This window comes from Scyliorhinus canicula, chromosome 5 (assembly GCF_902713615.1).
Source record: "Scyliorhinus canicula chromosome 5, sScyCan1.1, whole genome shotgun sequence".
Taxonomy (NCBI): Eukaryota; Metazoa; Chordata; class Chondrichthyes; order Carcharhiniformes; family Scyliorhinidae; genus Scyliorhinus; species Scyliorhinus canicula.
Window position 1 is genome coordinate 206550397 of NC_052150.1, and position 23272 is coordinate 206573668.

At 45.0% G+C, this 23272-nt stretch overlaps 1 protein-coding gene across 4 annotated transcripts in view; it reads left to right on the forward strand.

Moving 5' to 3' along the window:
* LOC119966538 (protein canopy homolog 1-like) overlaps positions 1-23272 on the forward strand; it is a 113276-nt gene that overhangs the window by 68177 nt on the left and 21827 nt on the right. The gene's annotated exons all lie outside the window — the stretch shown is intronic.

Below are 23272 nucleotides of genomic sequence, written 5' to 3' on the forward strand. Positions count from 1 at the left end.
CAACTCTTGAAATTGGGCTTTGCCGACCTGCATCACAGAGCTGAGACATTTGGGCAGATCAACTCATCACTAGCAACCATCATCTGTCGGAACACACTGCATCGTCAGGGTAGGAAGCCTCCCAAAACCAGCTGCACCGCTAATGAGAAGGCCCAACCCCAACTCTTCCATAAATCAATGAGGATTTAAACATTTTTGTCTGCACTCAATAGTGCTAAAATATTGACCAAATCTACGTACAAATGTATGCCAAGAAAAGACATTTTAAAAATGTGTAAATGGATTTTTTAAAAACTTAAAAGATGAGCAGAGCTGGAGCTCATGAAAACGCAGTCTCTCCCACGCTCCCATCACATAACCCCAACTTTCAATTGGATTTTAGTTAGAATATCTCACACATCCAAATTCTGCTGATTGTTCAGTTTTCTTTAAATTAAGCATCCGTTTTGTTGCATGTTGCTTTTTGTAAAACTGGTCCAGCTGAATATAATTTTATAAATGTTATGCAATATATCACATTAGAAACAGGAAATATATCTGTTGGGACCGTGATCTCCATCGATTTGATGTCCCGTGATTTCCTTTTACTATTTTCTCCAGGTGTCTCCAGCCACTGCATGCTTGGGGTCACGGGTATACTCGGTGATTCCTTTGCCACGTGTCCAGACTCCAGTACTTGAAACCTCAGTGTTTCTGACAACATCTATATTTTTCAATTTCAGCGTTTAGTAGCCTTTTAGGGTCTTGTTCAAATGCTTGCACATGCATGAAAGATGCTGAATTTGAAACACACATGTTCCAAGCCTTAGGTTATTAATCACATGCCCTCCCTTTTCCTCAACTCTGAAAATTAGTCTAAATTCAGGCATGAAATACCCTTCTGGTCAGCTTTTTTTACACAAACTGGTATTGGGGTACTACTTATTTATAAAAGTACCTCTGATTTTACATACACCAAATATATATTTCACCAACCACCGTATCTGCAATTATAGTATTTAATAACTTCTTAATTCACCCAGGCTTTGGGGCTCAGTTGATGGCACATTTGAACTGGAAGGCCCTGGCTATAAGTCTAATTCCAGCACTTTATGATATGGTTCAGTGAGTTGTTATCCAGTTTATAAATTCTTCCAATGCTCCACACTATTCTCTAAGGGAGAAAAGAGTATGACGATATGCCAAACAAACAAGAGCCTCATCCCTTTATCTGTAGAAAAAGGGAATGTCAGTGAAGGACACGTCTTTGTTTCTGGAATATGTCTTGTGTGTTGTAAATAATGTTTGCAGAGAGCTTGAGATAGTTGTGCCTCCTGGTAGTCCTCCCAGATTATGTCTTGTCTCTATATCCACAAGATAAAATGGCAACATCTTTGGGACAAATAAAACGGTATTGATCTGGGTAATTTTAAAGGAATGGAACGTCTGAGAGGTTAAATCCACCCGACAAATACAACACTTAATGATATTGCAGACTTCAAAACTGTAACACCACATGTTGAAAGTGAGATTAAATTACCAAAGTTAAATAGGTAATGATTCCCACTGACTGACGTGAGATTAGATGGACATTTCACTGTATAGCTCCTGTTGAATTTAGCTGCTGGTCTCTCGAGTGGTTAGTCCTCTTGATTATAATTTGGAAATTTTGTTCATGACATTTTAATGCAGTCCCCTCTCCATTTTAAATTTGCCATGCAGCTCTCCAAGATGGATGAATTTTGCCAGTCTCTCATGCCTGACAGAAGAAACATGAGCACCTGGTGGCTTGCCCCCATTTTTTTTGCCCCCAATGTTAGGGATAGCTAACTACCTCACAATGGCCCAGTAGGTGGAGAACTGTAGCTTCACAGGTTTATTTTGGGACTCCTAATGAAATGAAATGGAAATGAAATGAAAATCGCTTATTGTCACAAGTAGGCTTCAAATGAAGTTACTGTGAAAAGCCCCTAGTCGCCACATTCCGACGCCTGTTCGGGGAGGCTGTTACGGGGAGGCTGTTATTGAGGTGAGAATAGTTTGTTTTATGAACTGACAAGTTCGCTACATGTTAGGGCAGCAAGTTGTATTTGTGATCCGCAAACCATTATGCCAGCTACAGAGCATACGGGTGGTGAACATTTCTCTGAAGGCAAAGACTACACATTGCTAATCGCACATTAACACTTTTATGTCAGTATTCTTGAAATATCAAAACCATGCTTCAAAACAAAATACTGTTGGGCTGTCCTTGTAGCTTGGCAGTAAATGCATCATATATGGTGATATACTGAAGCACAAGGAGCAAAAAGGCCTGGTTTTAATCGAGGTTTGTACTGTGTTTGCAGTCTCAGCTGACTTGATTAACATCAAGTATAATCATCCTGTGATTTATATTTCCCTCCCCCCGTTATAGCTCCATCTGCTGGTGCTATGTGCTGATCATTGTTTACCATTTTTGTCTTGGGATTTGTAGAACTTTGTTTTGGGATGGAAAAATGGTAACTATCCACCTCCATTGTTATATAAATTGATTAGAGTATACCAATTAGCATATTATTCTACATAATTTACGAGTGTTTCTGAATGACAAAATTTCTGTGCTATTCATAAAAATAACTTGCATTTTTATAGTACAATTAAGGTTGTAAAACATCCTGATGCACTTCACAGGACTGTAATCAGACAAAAACTGACAGCATGCTAAAGAAGAAGTTAAGAGAGATAGCCAAAAGCTTGGTCAAACAGAGGTTTTAGCTCGTGTCTAAAAGGAGGAAAGGGAGGTGGTTGAGCTCCAGTGCTTAAACTTCTCCAAGGCTTGGGATGTGGACAGCTGAAGGCATGGATGACATTCTTGAGATGAAGGAAGTATCAAGCAGCTCTGTGGAGAGAGAAACCAAGATAATCTTCACCAGAAATGGAACAGTGTAACAGATTTTGAGTATACAGTGGTGGGAGGAAACAGCAAAAAAGGGAAGGCAGGAGAGACTAAATGATAAAGGTAATAGGGCAGGGGACAGGTAAATAAACAACAGATGGATCTCGGAGGTGTAATCAACAACAGCAGAATTGTAACCACTGCTAGTTTTTTTTGGATTTTAAATTGTTGAGTTAAGGCTGTAAAAGTGTTGTTTTTTTCACTAATTCACGGGGTGCTATCAGAAGCTTAGCTGGCTGGGCCAGCACTTATTGTCCATCGCTAACTGTCCTTGATCTGAGACCATTTAAGTTGATGACCCTCAAACTTTTTTTTTTACATTTGGAGTATCCAATTCAATTTTTTCCAATTAAGGAGCAATTTAGCGTGGCCAATCCACCTAGCTTGCACATCTTTTTGGTTGTGTGGGCAAAACCCACGCAAACATGGGGAGAATGTGCAAACTCTACATGGACAGTGACCCAGAGCCGGGATCGAACCTGGGACCTCAGCACTGTGAGATGGGAGGCTAAGGATAGTTGCCAGAGTGAGATTGGAGTGGAGAATTAAAGTGAAAAGCTATCAGAAGCTCCGTCATGCCTCTGAAAGTGATCAGCCATCTCTGTTTTCCCAATGTAGAGGAGGCCGCATTGTTCACAGTGAATACGTTATGCGGAATTGAAAGTTGTGCAAATAAATTACTGTTTCACTCGGAAGGGGTGTTCAGGACTTGAGCTGGGAGTCAAAGAGCTACAAGGGCAAGTGCTGCATTCTCTAGGCTTACAAAGTGCAGTTGGAAACGAGCGAGGTGTTGGGGGTGATTCAATTGTGAACCAGAATGTTGTGGAGGAAGTAGCACCTTTTGCGAATGCTGAAGTAAAGGGTAAGATGGTTTTTGGAGGTATCATCCCGAAGGATATGATGAAATGGCAGGGTGATCTATTGAATATTTGAGATTGATGGGATGGAAGGTGAGGACAAGGGGGAGCCTGCTCATGATTCTGGGAGGAAAGGCAAGTGCCAAGATGTGGTTAATGGGCTAAACATAGCCAATGGCCCAGTCAACCATGGTGAAGGGGAATTTGGTTAACGAAAAAAGACTTGTTGGAAACAGTGTTATGGAAAATGACATCCATCAGAACAGATGTAATGGAGACAGAAACTGGAAGAATTGAATCGTGTTCTTACAAAAGGGTGGGAGAAAATGTAGTCAAGATAACTGGGATGTGAAAATATATATTATTTGACAGCCTAGCCCACATGTCCCGAAAGACATGCTTGTTAGGTGAATTTGACATTCTGAATTCTCCTCGGTGTACCCGAGCAGGCGCTGCTCGGAGATTTTCACGGTAACTCCATTGAAGTGTTGATGTAAGCCTACTTGTGACACTAATAAAGATTATTATTAATTAAGATGATTATTAGTAATGAAGATCGAAGTCCGGGAAGAGAAGACTCTGAGACAGATCATGAGAAGAGAGGTGAAATTGGAAATACAAGTTTCCGATTTTGGGCAAGAAGGAAAAAGGTGATGAAGGGCCCGAAGTACGATGGGAAGAAATAATCTTCCACTAATTCCACAAAAAGGCAAGCATAGCTCGGGCCATATAAATTTCCATATCGACATGTATATGGAAGGAAGGAGAACTTGATAAATGTAAAAGTTCAGCCAGACAGGAGAATGCTGGTGGATGGGGCATTGGTTGGAGTTCATGGAAGTGGTAAAAAGCATCCCAGCTGTCCTGTGTGGATAGATGTGTCCTGAGATTGGGCATCTATCATGAGATTGGGTATCTATAGTGAAAAGGAATGAGGTGGGGACAAAAAAACTAGTTGCGGAGAGTATAGTACGTGCTGTGGTTATGGGTGGAAAGAGCCTGGACAAGGGGAGAAAAGGTAACTAAGGTAGAAGGAAATCAATTTAGTCGGACAAGAACCGTTTGAAACAATGGGTCTACCAGGCCAGTTCTGTTGGTTGATCTTGGGAAGAAGGTAAAAGAGCAGTTTTGGGGGCGGAGGCTGAAGGCCAGGCAGGGGATGATCTGCAGAGGCGGTGAGATTAGTGACAGTCTGGGAAACTACAAATGTTCAGTGGTGTCTGTGGCATAGGGAAAGATAGCAGAGATGTCAAGAGTTGCCATTCACCCTCTGAAAGATGAGGTTTTTTCATTAACAACAGCACTACCCTTGTCAGCAGGTTTAATAAGATAATCAGACTTCTCAAAGAATCATAGGATCGAAAGCACGGAGACAGGACCTTTGGCCCAAACTGGTTCATGCCAACCAAAAAGCCCATCTAAGCTAACGGCGTGCGTGTTTAAAAAAAAAAAAAGTTGCTCCTCGGTTTCCCTTTAATTCTTTCTCCTCTTCCTTCTTCACCGCCCTACCTACCTGTGACTCCACCTTTTGAGAACCGTGCACCTGAACTGTCATTCTGTTCCATGATTCTCCCTAAGGCCCGACCATTCACCATGAACTTTCTACCTTGATTTGACTTTCCAAAATGCAACACCTCGCACTTATCTGTATTGAACTCCATTTGTCATTTCTCGGCCCAGTTTCTCAGCTGATCAAGATCCTGCTGCAATTTTTGATAACCACCCTCACTGTTTACAATACCACATATTTTACTGTCAAACTTGCTGATCATGCATTGTACATTCTCATCCAAATCGTTGATATAGATAACAAACGGCAATTAGCCCAGCACTGGCCCGCGGCACACCATTAGACACAGGCCTCCAGTCCAACAAGCATCCTTCCACCATTACCCTCTGCTTCATACCATCAAGCCAATTGTATATCCAATTTGCTAGCTCTCCATGGATTCCATGTGATCTAAACAAGCAAGCATCCAGCAGAGGGCAGCAGAGCGGAGGTACTGATTGGCTGTTCCGGGGAGATTTGCATACGTGCAGTGCGGTCAGCCTAATTTGAAGATGGTTTGTGAAGGGGCTGTTGTCAAGTGACAATTAAACCCGAAACACTTCCTCAGAGTTTCCCTCCCTACCCCCTCCTCTAACCAAAAAAAACAAGCGTGGTTGTCGGGAAGGTAAGTTTATCGCTTTAAAAACTTATCTTGAAGGGTGACATCACAGCAAAGCAGTGACCTGATTGGCTGGCAAGGAAAGTGCTCCAATTAGCAGTTGCTGGGAGAAATTTAACTCTGTGTTGGTGAGTATTGTGATTGGTAAGTAAAATCTTTATTCATTTCACTTATTAATTATTTGATACTATATTTGTAATCAGTTAAGGTAAAGGGTAAAAATGGCAGGAGATCCCAGACCCGTGTTATGCTCCTGGTGCGCAATGTGGGAGTTCAGGGACACGGCCGATGCCCCTGACTTCTTCATGTGCGGGAAGTGTCCAGCTGCAGCTCTGGAGCTGCGGATGGACTCACTTTGGAGCATCCGCGATGCTGAGGAGGTCGTGGATAGCACGTTCAGTGAGTTCGTCACACTGCAGATTAGGATTGGTGATGGAGACAGGGAATGGGTGACCAAAAGGCAGAGAAAGAGCAGGAAGGCAGTGCAGGTGTCCCCTGCGGTCATCTCCATCCATAACAGGTATACCGTTGGATACTGTTGGGGGAGATGACTCACCAGGGGAAGGCAGTAGTAGCCAGGCTCATGGCACCTTGGCTAGCTCTGCTGCACAGAAGGGTGGGAAAAAGACTGGCAGGGCTATAGTCATAGGGGATTCAATGTCAGGGGAGTAGACAGGCATTTCTGTGGTCGAAAATGAGACTCCCGAATGGTATGTTGTCTTCCGGGTGCTCGGGTCAGGGATGTCTCCGATCGGCTGCAAGACATACTGAAGGGGGAGGGTGAACAGCCAGTTGTCGTGGTGCAAATAGGCATCAACGATATAGGTTAAAAAAAGGGATGAGGTCCGACAATCAGAATTTAGGGAGTTGGGCGAAGTTTTAAAAAGTAGGACCTCAAAGGTAGTAATCTCAGGATTGCTACCAGTGCCACTGTACAGTCAGAGTAGAAATTCAAGAATAGTCAGAATGAATACGTGGCTTGAGAGATGGTGCAGGAGGGAGGGGTTCAGATTTTTGGGACATTGGAACCGGTTCTGAGGGCGGTGGGACCATTACAAACCGGATGGTCTACACCTGGGCAGGACTGGAGCCAATGTCCTCGGGGGTGCTTTTGCTAACACTGTTGGGGAGGTTTTAAACTAATGTGGCAGGGGGATTGGACACCAGATTAGGAAGTTAAAGGTTAGTAAAGAAGCAGCAACTAACGCCAGTAAGGTACGAGATAATAAACTCAATGTGACTAAGGGGAAGAGTAGACAGGGAAGAGATGATGAACGCAAAGTGACAGGTGGTCTGAGGTGCATTTGTTTTAATGCGAGAAGTGTAGCAGGTAAGGCAGATGAACTTAGGGCTTGGATCAGTACCTGGGAATATGATGCTATTGGTATTACTGAGACTTGGTTGAGGGAAGGGCAGGACTGGCAACTGAATATCCCAGGGTGTAGATGCTTCAGGAGGGATAGAGAGGGAGGTAGAAGGGGTGGAGGAGTTGCATTACTCGTCAGAGATGATATCACAGCTGTGATTAAGGAGGGCACGATGGAGGATTCGAGCACTGAGGCAATATGGGTGGAGCTGAGAAATAGGAAGGGTGCAGTAACATTGTTGGGACTTTACTACAGGCCTCCCAAAAGCAAGCATGAAGTAGAGGTACAAATATGCAGACAGATTATAGAAAAATGTAGGAGCAATAGGGTGGTTGTGATGGGAGATTTTAACTTCCCCAACATTGTATGGGATTCGTGTAGTGTTGGAGGCGTAGATGGAGCAGAGTTTGTAAGGATCATCCAGGAGAGTTTTTTAGAGCAGTATGTAAATAGTCCAACTCTGGAAGGGGCCATACTGGACCTGGTATTGGGGAATGATCCCGGCCAGGTGGTTGATGTTTCAGTCGGTGATTACTTTGGGAATAGCGATCACAATTCCGTAAGTTTTAGAATACTCATGGACAAGGACAAGAGTGGTCCGAAAGGAAGAGTACTAAATTGGGGAAAGGCAGAGTATAACACAATTCGGCAGGAGCTAGGGAATGTGGATTGGGAGCAGCTGTTTAAGGGTAAATCCACATTTGAAATGTGGGAGTCTTTTAAGGAAAGGTTGATTAGAGTGGAGGACAGACATGTTCCTGTGAAAATGAAAGATATAAATGGCAAGATTAGGGAACCATGGATGACGGGTGAAATTGTGAGACTAGCTAAGATGAAAAAAGAAGCTTACATAGGATCGAGGCAACGCAAAACTGATGAAGCTTTGGAGGAAAATCGGGAAAGTAGGACGAATCTCAAACGCGCAATAAAGAGGGCTAAAAGGGGTCATGAAATATCTTTGGCTAACAGGGTTAAGGAAAATCCCAAAGCATTTTATTCGTACGTAAGGAGCAAGAGGATAACTAGAGAAAGGATTGCCCACTTAAAGACAAAAGAGGGAATTTATGCGTGGACTCAAAGGAAATGGGTGAGATTCTTAATGAGTACTTTGCATCGGTATTCACAAAGGAGAGGGACAAGACGGATGTTGAGGCTAGGGATGGATGTTTAAATACTCTCGGTCAAGTTGTAATACGGAAGGGGGAAGTTTTGGGTATTCTAAAAGACAGTAAGGTGGACAAGTCCCCAGGACCGGATGGGATCTATCCCAGGTTACTGAGGGAAGCAAGGGTCGAAATAGCTGGGGCCTTAACAGATAACTTTGCAGCATCCTTGAGCAAGGGTGAGGTCCCGGAGGACTGGAGAATTGCTAATGTTGTCCCTTTGTTTAAGAAGGGTAGCAGGGATAATCCAGGGAATTATAGACCTGTGAGCTTGACGTCATTGGTAGGCAAACTGTTGGAGAAGATACTGAGGGATAGGATCTGTTCACATCTGGAAGAAAATAGACTTATCAGTGATAGGCAGCATGGTTTTGTGCAGGGAAGGTCATGTCTTACAAACCTAATAGAATTCTTTGAGGAAGTGACAAAGTTAATTGATGAGGGAAGGGCTGTAGATGTCGTATACATGGACTTAGTAAGGTGTTTGATAAGGTTTCCCATGGCAGGTTGATGGAAAAGGTGAAGTCGTATGGGGTTCAGGGTGTACTAGCTAGATGGATAAAGAACTGGCTGAGCAACGGGAGACAGAGAGTAGTGGTAGAAGGGAGTGTCTCAAAATGGAGACGGGTGACTAGTGGTGTTCCACAGTGATCCGTGCTCGGACCACTGATGTTTGTCATCTACATAAATGACCTGGAGGAAGGTATAGGTGGTCTGATTAGTAAGTTTGCAGATGATACTAAGATTGGTGGAGTTTCAGGTAGCGAGGAGGACTGTCAGAGAGTACAACAAAATATAGATAGATCGGAGAGTTGGGCAGAGAAATGGCAGATGGAGTTCAATCCAGGCAAATGCGAGATGATGCATTTTGGAAGATCAAATTCAAGAGCAGACTATATGGTCAATGGAAGGGTCTTGGGGAAAATTGATGTGCAGAGAGATCTGGGAATTCAGGTCCATTGTACCCTGAAGGTGGCAACGCAGGTTGATAGTGGTCAAGAAGGCATACAGCATGCTTGCCTTCATCGGACGGGGTATTGAGTACAAGAGTTGGCAGGTCATGTTACAGTTGTATAGGACTTTGGTTCGGCCACATTTGGAATACTGCGTGCAGTTCTGGTCGCCACATTACCAGAAGGATGTGGATGCCTTGGCGAGGGTGCAGAGGAGGTTCACCAGGATGTTGCCTGGTATGGAGGGTGCTAGCTATGAAGAAAGGTTGAGTAGATTAGGATTGTTTTTGTTGGAAAGACGGAGGTTGAGGGGGGACCTGATTGAGGTCTACAAAACTGAGAGGTATGGACAGGGTGGATAGCAACAAGCTTTTCCCAAGAGTGGAGGTGTCAGTTACAAGGGGCCACGATTTCAAGGTGAGAGGGGGAAAGTTTAAGGGAGATGTGCGTGGAAAGTTTTTTACGCAGAGGGTGGTGGGTGCCTGGAACGCTTTACCAGCGGAGGTGGTAGAGGCGGGCACGATAGCGTAATTTAAGAAGCATCTAGACAGGTATATGACAGGTATATGGGTAGCATGGTGGTTAGCATAAATGCTTCACAGCTCCAGGGTCCCAGGTTTGGTTCCCGGCTGGTTCACTGTCTGTGTGGAGTCTGCACATCCTCCCCTTGTGTGCGTGGGTTTCCTCCGGGTGCTCCGGTTTCCTCCCACAGTCCAAAGATGTGCGGGTTAGGTGGATTGGCCATGCTAAATTGCCCGTAGTGTCCTAAAAAGTAAGGTTACGGGGTGGGGGGTTGTTGGGTTACGGGTATAGGGTGGATACGTGGGTTTGAGTAGGGTGATCATGGCTCGGCACAACATCGAGGGCCGAAGGGCCGGTTCTGTGCTGTACTGTTCTATGTTCTATGAATGGGCGGGAACAGAGGGAAGTAGACCTTGGAAAATAGGAGACAGGTTTAGATAAAGGATCTGGATCGGCGCAGGCTGGGAGGGCCGAAGGGCCTGTTCTTGTGCTGTAATTTTCTTCTTTGTTCTAAACTTCCAGAACAGCTACCATGTGGAACTTTGTCAAAAGCCTTCCTGAAGTCCATATAGACTAAGTCTACCGCCCTACCCTCAACCTTCCTGGTCACTTCATCAAAGAACTCTAACAAATTTGTACAGCATGATATCCCATGCATGAAGCTGTGCTGACTCCTCCTAATCAAACCCTGTCTTTCCAAATGCCTGTATATCTTACCCCTCCGAATCCTCTCTAGTAATTTACTTACCACAGATGTTAGTTAGGCTTGCCGGTCTATAATTCTCAGGTTTTTCTTTGCAACCCGTCTTTTCTTTGCAGCCTGTCTTAAACCCCCAGTCTTCTGGTACCTCACCTATGGCTAACTATATGATGCAAATATCTCAGCCAAGGTGCCCGCAATTTCTTCTCTAGCCTCAAGTCTCTTGGATATACCTGGTCAAGGCCAGGAGATTTATCCACCTTCATATGTTTTAATATGTCCACTGCCTCTTCTACTGTAATGTGAACTGTTTTCAATATATCGCGACTAGCTTTCCCAGGTCCCCAAATCGTCATAACTTTCTCCACAGTAATCAAAGGAGAAATATTCATTGAGAACCTTGCCCATCTCCTGAAGTTGCATGCATATGTGTACAGTTGGTCCTTGAGGGGTTCTATTCTCTCTCTAGTTGTTCTTTTTCCTTTTAATATACTTTTAAAATCCTTTTGGATTCACCTTAATCCTCAGCCAAAGGTACCTCATATCCACTTTTTGTCGTCCTATATACTCCCGTATCTTGTATATGGGCAATGCAGTGGTTAGCACTGTTGCTTCACAGCACCAGTGTCCCTGGTTCAGTTCCCGGCTTGGGTCACTGTCTGTATGTTCTCCCTGTGTCTACGTGGGTTTCCTCCGGGTGCTCCGGTTTCTTCCTACAAGTCCTGAAAGACGTGCTTTTGGGTAAATTGGACATTCTGAATTCTCCCTCTGTGTACCCGAACAGGTGTCGGAATGTGCCGACTACGGGCTTTTCACATAACTTCATTACAGAGTTAACATAAGCCTACTTGTGGCAATAAAGATTATTATTGTTATCCCCTGTATACCACCTTGTACCTGAGCCATGCCTCCTTTTTCCTGGCCAAAACCGCAATATGTTTTGTCATCCAGGGTTCCCTACTCTTGCTAGCCTTGCCCTTCACCCTAACGGGAACATATAGATTCTGGACTCTAGCTATTTTACTTTTAAAAGGCCTCCCACTTGCCAGAGGTCCCTTTGCCCTCAAACAAGCTAGTCAAATGAACCCTTGCAAGCTCCTGTCTAATTCCATCAAAATTTGCCCTGCCCCAATTTAGAACTTGCATCCGTGAACCAGTTTTATCCCTTTCCATAAAATGAATTTTTAAAATGAACGGAACTATGGTCGCTGGTCCTAAAGTGGTCCCCCACCTTCACCCAGTCACTTGCCCTGCTTATTTCCCAAGAGTAGGTCAAGCTTTGCCCATTCCCGAGTAGGACCCTCCACATACTGCCTGAGGAAACTTTCCTGAACAAACTTAGCAAATTCCACCCCATCTAAGCCATTAACACTATGGCAGTCCAGTCTATGTTAGGAAAATTAAAATCCCTGCTATGACAATTGTGTTACTCCTGCAAGTCTCCCCAATCTCCCTGCATACATGTTCTTCTAATTCTTGTTGACTATTTGGGGTCCTGTAGTACAACCCCAATAAGGTCACCATCCCCTCCTTATTTCTTAGTTCCACCCACAAAGCCTCGCTGGATGATCCCTCTGTTATTTCATCTCTCACTACAGCCGTGATGCTCCCCTTAATCAAAAATGCAACTCCCCCTGCTGTTCTTCCATCTCTGTCCTGGCCCCTCCCTTAGCCATGTTTCAGTTATGGCTATAATATCCCCGTCCTATGTACATATCCATGCCCTGAGTTCATCAGCCTTCCCTGTCAGCCCTCTTGCATTGAAATAGATGCAAATTAATCTAACAGGTTTTTCCCGCTCCCTGCCATGCTCCTGCCTATCATGTCTATTTAGCTTGCCATTGCCGAAGTACTACATCTCCTTTCAACCCCTCATTAGCTTCCTTGCTGCTGAGGGAACCCCCCCACCCCCCGCCAAACTCGTTCAAATCCTCCCTTACAGCGCGATAAAATCTGCCCCCCAAGATATTGGTCCCCCTCCAGTTCAAATGCAACAGCTCACCTCTGCCCCAGAAAAGATCCCAATGAGCTAAGAATCTGAATCCCTGCCCCAGCACTAATTCTTTAGCCACACATTCATCTGCCATATTCTCCTGTTCTTACCCTCAGTAGCACGTGGCACTGGAAGTAATCCAGAGATTACCACCCTCTTTTGTCCTGCTTTTTAATCTTTTTCCGAGTTCTCTAGTATTGTGTTTTTCAAACTTTTTTTCTGGGCACCCAGTTTTACCAACCTGCCGACCTTCGCGACCCATGCCGGCTGACCTGCGCGACCCCCCTTTTTCTCTCGCCCTGTTTGTTGCTGACAAAAATGGAGGGAATGGTTTTGGGTGCCTTTGGCCATATGGTCCCTTTGGCTCCCCCAAACTTGGGGGGGAAAAATAAGGCTGTGACCAATAAAAAAAAAACAAATGCGGCCGCACTGCGCATGCGACCAAATGTTTTTTTCTGTTTCTGGCCATTTTGAAGGCCGCCTGCAGCCAGCATTATTAAAAGCCGCTGTTGCGCGCGGATTTGCATGATCGGGAGCGCCACGGCAGACTCCTCTGCAACCCTCCCGACACCTGCCCGCGGCCCACCCGTGGCTTGCGCCCCCAAGTTTGACAATGCCTGCTCTAGAATCACTCCTCAGGACCTTATCCCCATTTCTATTTACGTCATTTGTGGCAACTTGGACAAAGACTTCTGGCTGCTCACCCTTGATTTATGGACTTCCATGAAGCAAAACAGGCACCGCACCTGGACCGACTCAATGACTGTTGAGGGGATAGCACCGGTGCCAAGTGGAACTTTAGAGGGATACGGCACGAGGAAGTGCTGAGGGTTTTGGCCAAGGGCGGTATCATGACCGGTATAGGCTTTGGGATCCGAAGGGTCTGTTCCTATGCTGTATTGTTCTTTGAATGTGCTGCAGCTGTTCCAAGATATCCTTGAACCTGGCCCATCCTGGACCCCCATTTGCGGCCACAGAATCTCCTGTCTGTCCCCCTAACTATCGAATCTCCTATCATTATGGTCCTGTTTACCTTTACCCTTTCCTGCTGTGCCCCAGAGCCAGTCGTAGTGACTCACACTCACACTCTGTCTACTCTCTTTGCCTTTCCTGGTGGTCACCAAGCTACTCTCTGCCTGCACCTTGGGTGTGACCGGCTCTTATCTATAAAGTGCTCAACATCCCAGATGGTCCTGAGTGCATCCAGCTCCCTAACTCGGTCTTCTAGGGGCTGCAGCTAGGTGTGCTTCCCACATGTGTAGTCACCCAGGACAACAGGATTCTCCCTGAACTCCCACATTCTGCAGGAGGAGCATATCACTGACCTAACTGCCATCCCAAGTGCTCCAAGACTAAAGAGGAAAGTTAAGAGGATGTTAACTGAGAGCCTGATGCAAATCTTCCCTGCAACAGCCAATTGGGATCACAGCTCTGCTGGACACGTGCTTTCACTTGAACACTTGAGGGTGCCTTGCTGAGGTCCACTTTCTGGTAGCACTGACTGCCTGATGCAAATCTTCCCCGCAACAACCAATCGGTGTCACCGCTCTGCTGGACTTGAAAGAATGAATTAGAATGATAGAATTTGCTTTGTCAAGGGTAGGCAGCTCACAGCGAACATCAGGCGACTGCTGAATGTGATAATGACCCCCACCGAGGAAAGAACACCAGAGGTGATCGTCTCCCTGGACACAGAAAAGGCCTTTGACAGAGTCGAATGGAGCTACCTCCTCGAGGTACTGGAACGGTTTGGGCTAGGAGTGGGATTAACTGCCTCGGTGAGGTTCCTGTACAAAGCTCCCAAAGCAAGTGACTGAACATTTGATAAAGTTTGATAAAGGCGTTTGATAAAGTTTCCCATGGTAGGTTGATGGAAAAAGTGAAGTTGCGGGGAAGGTCATGTCTTACAAACCTAATAGAATTCTTTGAGGAAGTGACAAAGTTAATTGATGAGGGAAGGGCTGTAGATGTCATATACATGGACTTCAGTAAAGCATTTGATAAAGTTTCCCATGGCAGGTTGATGGAAAAAGTGAAGTCGTATGGAGTTCAGGGTGTACTAGCTAGATGGATAAAGAACTGGCTGGGCAACGAGACAGAGAGTAGTGGTGGAAGGGAGTTTCTCAAAATGGAGAAAGGTGACTAGTGGTGTTCCACAGGGATCCGTGCTCGGACCACTGTTCTTTGTGATATACATAAATGATCTGGACGAAGGTATAAGTGGTCTGATGAGCAAGTTTTCGGATCATACTAAGAATGGGGGAGTTGCAGATAGCGAAGCGGACTGTCCGAGAATACAGCAAAATTTAGATAGATTGGAGAGTTGGGCAGAGAAATGGCAGATGGAGTTCAATCCAGGCAAATGTGAGGTGATGCATTTTGGAAGATCCAATTCAAGAGCGGACTATATGGTCAACGGAAGAGTCCTGGGGAAAATTGATGTACAGAGAGAAATGGGAGTTCAGGTCCATTGTACCCTGAAGGTGGCAACGCAGGTCGGTAGAGTGGTCAAGAAGGCATACAGCATGCTTGCCTTCATCGGACGGGGAATTGAGTACAAGAGTCGGCAGGTCATGTTACACTTGTATAGGACTTTGGTTAGGTCATATTTGGAATACTGCGTGCTGTTCTGGTCGTCACATTACCAGAAGGATGTGGATGCTTTAGAGAGGGTGCAGAGGAGGTTCACCAGGATGTTGTCTGGTATGGAGGGTGCTAGATATGAAGAAAGGTTGAGTAGATTAGGATTGTTTTTGTTGGAAAGACGGAGGTTGAGGGGGACCTGATTGAGGTCTACAAAATTGAGAGGTATGGACAGGGTGGATAGCAACAAGCTTTTTCCAAGAGTGGGGGTGTCAATTACAAGGGGTCACGATTTCAAGGTGAGAGGGGGAAAGTTTAAGGGAGATGTGCGTGGAAAGCTTTTTACGCAGAGGGTGGTGGGTGCCTGGAATGCTTTGCCAGCGGAGGTGGGAGATGCGGGTACTATAGCATCATTTAAGATGCATCTAGACAGATATATGAACGGGCGGGGAACGGAGGGAAGTAGATCTTTGGAAAATAGGCGACAGGTTTTGATGAAGGATCTGGATCGGCGCAGGCTGGGAGGGCTGAAGGGCCTGTTCCTGTGCTGTGATGTTCTTCTTTTCCTAACTAACACCACCAGCTCTGAATACTTCCAGTTACAGAGAGGAACAAGACAGGGCTGCCCCCTGTCCCCACTCTTGTTCGCGCTACGATCAAACCCCTGGCGATAGCCCTGCGATACGCAAAAAGCTGGAAGGGAATCCGGAGAGGAGACAGAGAGCAGAGTCTCACTCTCTGCAGATGACCTGCCCCTCTATGCCTCGAAGCCACAGGAGGGACTGAAGGCAATACTGCAAATACTGAAAGAGTTTGGAACCTTCTCGGGCTATAAACTTAACCTGGGCAATAAACTTAACCTGGGCAATAAACTTAACCTGGGCAAAAGCGAGACATTCCCAGTGAACCCAAAAGTGGGAGGGACAGAGCTGAAGGGGCTCCTGTTCAAAACGGCCCAGAACAGATTCCGTGACCTGGGGATCCAAATAGCCAGAGACTGGACACAGATCCACAAGTGGAACCTGACCAGCCTGGTGCAGGAAGTAAGAAGAGACCTTCCAACGGTGGGGCTCACTCCCACTCTCCCTGGCGGGAAGAGTGCAGACGATCAAGATGAACGTACTGCCAGGTTCCTCTTCCTGTTTAGATCCATCCCGATCTTCATCCCCAGGCCTTTTTACAAAACATAGACAGGCTAATCATGGTGTTTGTGTGGGGGGGGCAAGAACCCGAGAATTCCCAAACCAACGCTGCAAAGAGGGAAAGCCAGAGGGGGCCTGGCTCTACCGAACCTACAATACTACCACTAGGCAGCAACGACAGAAAAAGTGAGGGGATGGGTACAAGACCCTGACACAGATTGGGTACAAATGGAGGAGGCATCCTGTAAAGGAACGACCCTCCGGGCCCTGGCCACAGCAGCACTCCCATTCTCCTCAACAAGGTACACAACGAGCCCAGTGGCAGCGTCCACGCTGAGAACGTGGACCCAGTTGAGACAGCACTTCGGGATAACCAAAATGTCCCTTATGGCCCCCATCTGCGGCAATCTCAGATTCTCTCCAGCCATGCTAGATACCACCTTCTAAAGATGGAGGTGGGACGGGGGCACACTGACGGGGGACTTCTACATGGGGCACAGACTGGCGACACTGGATGAACTGACAAGGAAGTGGAAACCAGCAAGAAGACAGGAATTGAGACACCTTCAAATAAAGCACTTCCTCCGCAAAGAGACAGTAGGGTGCCCCGGGGCACCAGCAAGCACACTACTGGAGGACCTGATAGGCACAAGCAGCGAGAAGGGGGGGCGCTATGTGGGGAAAATATACGGACAGCTGCTGGACAGAGCCCGAACAACACTGGACGGGACCAGACAAAAATGGGTGGACGAACTGGGGACAGAGGTAGGATGGGGACTCTGGAGCGAAACACTGAGCAGGGTGAGCTCCACCTCCTCCTGTGCAAGGCTAAGCCTAATGCAGCTCAAAGTGGGGGGCGGGGCGGGGCGATATCATAGACCGATCCAGCAGGCAGCAAAATGTACGTAGTTAGTCAAATGAAGGACAAAACAAACCTCTCTGTAAAATAAAGCAAATTAGCGTGGGCAAGAGAAATGTAATGTATATAAGTAACAACTGTTTATAAACATGAGAAAAGCCAATAGAAAGATTTAATTTTTAAAAAATTATAGAATTTACAGTGCAGAAAGTGCAGCAGGAAGCCATGAGTTCTGCAAGCTCCGAAGTTGGTTGGAGTCAATGAATAAGGTAGCACAAATGGAAATGGCTGATATAGGCTGTAATTTTCAGTCAGAAATTTGGGGTTGGTAAAAGGTGGTGGCAGCCCAGCAAAAGGCATGAGCATGTCGGCAGATTTATGTGAAATGCGCTCTCTTCAGAGGGCAATGAAAACACTAACACGCCTAACAGGATGAACCGTTTTGTTGAAATGCTGGATGAGGTGAAGGATGAAATGAAACTGGAACAAGATCACTTTGAGTGGAATGTGGGTGAGTGGTGCTGCTGAGCAATGGTCAAGGCATAACATGGCGCGTGACATTGTATGTGGGCCACAGTGCAGCAAGAGTGGTGTTTCATGGAGCTGGACAGCGTGACATTTGTAATAGTGGTTGATCTGAAACAAAGGGTGGATTTGCGACAGGAACCTATATGGCTTAGGTCCGAGCTGGTGATGGAGCAAAGAAACATGGCTGTCGATATCTGATGAACATGATGAAGGAAACCAAAAACAAATGAAAGCAAACCAGGTAACTTCAAATGAAGTTACTGTGAAAAGCCCCTAGTCACCACATTCCGGCACCTGTTACTGTAACAGCCTCCCCGAACAGGTGACGGAATATGGCGACTAGGGGCTTTACACAGTAACTTCATTTGAAGCCTACCTGTGACAATAAGCAATTTTCATTTCATTTCATTCATTTCAGATAAAAGAGGTGTACTGAAATTTTTCCTGGAAAAGAAGTAGCAGTACATAAAACAAAGCAAAATACTCCTGATACTAGAAATCTAAATTAAAAGCAAAGTTGAAGGAAATACTCAGCAGTCTGGCAGCATCTGTGAAGAGAGAAAGAGAAAATGGGAAGAAGTTTTAAGCCAGGACAGAGAAAGGGAAGGAAAGAACAACAAATGTCTGTAAAAGGATGTGATTCTCGCCTCATGCCTCACTTTGATCTCTTGCCTTGGCCTCCAAACCTGGTCCAATGATGTTCAACGGGTGGCACTGTGTTAACATTGTTGCCTTACAGTGCCAGGGACCTGGGGTCAATTCTGGCCTTGGATGACTGTCTGTGTGGAATTTGTACATTCTCACTGTGTGCGTGTGTTTCCTCCGGGTGCTCTGGTTTTCTTCCACAGTCGAAAGATGTGTAGATTAGGTGGGGTTACAGGGATAGGACATGGGATTGGGCCGAGATAGGGTGCTCTTTCAGAGGGTTGATGCAGACCCAATGGGACAAATGGCCTCCTTCTGCACTGTATGGATTCTATGAATGTCAGCTCCAGGAACAGCACCTCTTCTTTGATTTTATTCTGGATTCTTGAGTTCAATGTTTTCAGATTGTAACCACTGTTCCCATTTTTCCAGACAACCTGCTATTGGTAATGGTTTTTTAAAAAAATAGTTCCATAAGATCCTTCATAGAGGGGACACTAATTGGGGAACCATTCCCAATATTGGTTTACACTTGTATGAAGTTTCCCCAGTACGTGTGCAAAACACTCATTAGTTTAAAATTGTTTGTGTGTTCTGGCATGCTGCAAATCAACACAATCTGTGGAGCTTTCAATGTCGTGTACACTCCTCAATGCTGCTTTTATCAATTGGCTCCTTCCAAAGATGAAGAACCCCAATAGCCTCATACCTTTATCATCATTTCATTCTGAATTGAAGGGGTCAATTTCCCTTTTGTACTTTAGCTAGAATGGAACATTGCTTTAGATGCGATCCGACCACTGCATTTTACATTTTCAGCAAGAAAATGTATCAATTTATTTTCAATGTCATTATAGTATGACACCTATTTATCATGCTTTTGTATCTTTTCTATTGAGTTTGATGTACCACTGACTTTCCTAATTTCAGATTTTATTTATCTCCTTTTTGCCCTTGGCTCCTGGTTAGCTGTCTTTGGTTTTAGTATTGTCTCCAGACTTGAGCTGTTTGTTTTCGTTTGTGAAAACAAAGTCATTAAAGGTGGATTAGGGCCAGCATCGAGTTCTATGGATATTGTTACGATCTGGTTAGAGACTGTTAACATTTTCAAGCAATTAACTGACAGACCTACACCACAAGAATTAACTTTTTAACACGCTATTTGTGTGAAAATAAATTAAACCAAGCACTATTAACTTTACACTAGAGCTTATAAAGATGTGTGCTCAGTTACACTTTTTAGTTCCCTCCAAGAGTAGGATACATGACATGAATCTTTTAGGTTCATTCACCTCTCCTCTGGGACCAAGCCAAAGGTATATCGCTGCTCTCCAGCTGGTCTTCCGGCAACTCCTGTGCATTAGCTAAAGGATCAGGAAACATCCTTGGTTTCCAGTAGCCTGCTGCTATGATTTCAATCTGCAAACAAGCTGATTACTTCTAGAACTCCAACTGTAACGAGGGTAATTGGATTAGGATTTGTTTGTTGTCGCGTGTGCCGAGGTACAGTGAAAAGTAATGTTCTGTGTACAGTTCATACAGATCATTCTGATCATGAAAAGAAAATACACAGGGAATACACGGACACAGGCATTGGGTGAAACATACAGGAGTGCAGTGCTACTCAGTAGAGAAGATGTGTGAAGAGATCAGATCAGTCCATAAGAGGGTAATTTAGAAGTCTGGTAACAGCAGAGAAGAATCTGTTTTTGAATCTGTTAGTGCGTGTTCTCAGACATTTGTATCTCCTGCCCAATGGAAGAAGTTGGAAGACTAAGCCGGGTGGGAGGGGTTTTTGATTTTGCTGCCCAATTTCTGAAGGCAGCGGGGCCTGAGTCAATGCATACATAGGAGGCAAGTTTGTGTGATGGACTGGGCTTTGTTCACAACTCTGTAGTTTCTTATAGTCTTGGGCAGATCAGTTGCAATACAAGGCCAGATAGGGTGCTTTCTATGGGGCATCTGTAAAAGTTGAAACTACCCAGCCTTAAGAACAGCGACCACGACACCACACAACCCTGCCAGGGCAATCTCTGCAAGACGTGCCAGATCATCGACATGGATACCACCATTACAAGTGAGAACACCACCCAGCAGGTACGCGGTACATAACTCGTGTGACTCTGCCAACGTTGTCTACCTCATATGCTGCAGGAAAGGATATCCTGAAGCATGGTACATTTGCGAGACCATGCAGACGCTGCAACAACGAATGAATGGACATCGCGTGACAATCACCAGGCAGGAATGTTCCCTTCCAGTCGGGGAACACTTCAGCAGTCAAGGACATTCAGCCTCTGATCTCCGGATAAGCGTTCTCCAAGGTGGCCTTCAGGACGTGTGCCAATGCAGAATCTCTGGATCTGTAAAGATTCAATTACCTGAAAATGCTTGCATTCTAAGCATTGTCTGGCATCTTTGACTTTGTCGATAAATATGTTTCTGGAACATACCATCTCCATTTACCTGAGGAAGGAGCAGTGCTCCGAAAGCTAGTGTTTGAAACAAACCTGTTGGACTTTAACCTGGTGTTGTAAGACTTCTTACTGTGCTCACCCCAGTCCAACGCCAACATCTCCACGTCCTGTAAAAGTTGGTAAGAGTCAATGTGGACATGCCGAATTTCCTTAGTTTCTAGTAAATCTCCGCTGCACTCTCTGTAGGACTTTTTTACATAGAATTTACAGTACAGAAGGAGACCATTCGGCCCATCGAGTCTGCACTGGCTCTTGGAAAGAGCACCCTACCCAAGGTCAACACCTCCACCCCATCCCCATAACCCAGTAACCCCACCCAACACTAAGGGCAATTTATCATGGCCAATCCACCTAACCTGCACATCTTTGGACTGTGGGAGGAAACCAGAGCACCCGGAGGAAACCCATGCACACACGGGGAGGATGTGCAGACTCCGCACAGGCTAGCCTCAGGTCTCCAGTCAAGTCAGCATAGTGTCAACCCACAGTTAAGCATGTAATATAGTTAGATGTTAAATAAATCGTGTTGCATCTCATCAAATGTTGGAAGCCTTTTTCCACTGCATCAAACACAGTCCACATAGATCCAGCTTACCCAACACATCAGGGTGGAGTTGTGAGTTTAAGAGGTGTGCTTTTTCCAAGGGCTGGTGCAGACTTGATGGGCTGAATCACCTCCTTCTGCACTGTAAATTCTATGAATATCCTGAATGTGGTCTGACCAATGATTTGTAGAGGTGCAGCATTACTTCCTCGCTTACTACTTTATGCCTCTATTTATAAACCCAAGGATCCTATAAGCCTTCTTAACAACTGTTTCAACTTGCCTGACCACCTTCACAGAATTATGTACTTGAACCCCGAGGTCCCTCTGCTCCTGTTGCTCCTGTACTCCCCTCAAAAGTTGTACCAATGAACCTGCATTGTTTCCCCGTGTTTCTTCTCCCACAAAACTGTCTCCCAATGCAATGCATTCAATTTAGAATTTTATTCATATTGTTTAAGCTCCTTCATAGCTTTTATTCCTCCTTGTCTGTTCGAGACATCGAGAAATGTGAGCATTTCCTCTTCCCTTTGCCTCCGTCATTGGCAACCTTGCTATCAACCACACGGGCCTTGTATTCTAGAATATACTCTTCTCTGCCTTTCCATTCCCGTAAGACCGTCCTTCAAATCCATCCCATTGACTAAGTTTTTAATCACCCAATCTTGTATCTTCCCTTTGCTTGACTCAGTGAATTACATTCTGATTGCACTTCTCTGAAGCACCTTGGTTTTTTTCTGTCCTCCCAAGATGCAAGTTAATATTGTTAATTGACTGTTTTCCTTTGTATCCGAGCAGCCAGCTATCCAAAGGACAGCATATCTTTCTGTTCAGTTCTTGAATATAAAAGGAAAATTCTATTTGAATTGAGAATCAATTAGAGTTGCAGAATCTTACAGCGGAGACACCATTCAGCTCATCAACTTGCTATTTGAAAGATCTGTCCAAAGTAATCCCGCAACCTATCTTTTTCCCTTCTCTGCTCCAAGGAGAACAACTCCAATTTTTCTTTGACAAAGAGTCATCGGACTCGAACCGTTAGCTCTTTTCTCTCCCTGCAGATGCTGCCAGACTTGCTGAGATTTTCCAGCATTGTCCCTTTCGTTTCAGATTCCAGCATCCGCAGAAATTTGCTTTTAACCTCAGTTTTTCTATTCTCTCCACATAACTTAAGATTCTCATTCCCGCTAAACCTCTTCTGTGTCCTCTCTTTAGTTTTGCTACAGTGTGGTGTCCAGAATTGTACACACTAATCCATCTGAGCCTAATCGTAGATTTTTGAATGTTCAGTATGACTTGCTTATCTTTTATATTCAAATATCTCAATCTACAAATCCAAGTGTCCCTTAGGCTTCTTGTCACTTCAATGATTTCTGAATGTACACCCTCGGGTTCATCGCCAATCGCTTCCCACCCCTGCCCAAATTGTACCATTTTAGATGATTGTTACCTCTAAAGTGTGTTGCTAACACATAGCATATTAAATTGAACCTGCCATGCGTCTGCCCATTTCACATTCTGTTTATGTCCTCCTGAAGTCTGTTATTATTGTACTCATTACTTATTGAATTGCCAAGTTTTGTACCTTTTTGAAACTTCAAAGGTGTACATCCTGGTCCAAATCACTCTTCGCACCTGCAATTGCAGTGCCTGTGACATCACTTTCAGCAATGGTGCTGTCCACATTTTGCTGAAAAGGAACAATGTACTCACCACCTCTTACTGAGCCCTGTCCATGTGCAGGGTAGTGAGTGGGAAAAGTAGATTGTCACCTGTGTTATCATCTGTATGTAAATAATAATATATGTATTTTTGTTTTATTTTTATAAATTTAGAGTACCCAATTCACTTTTT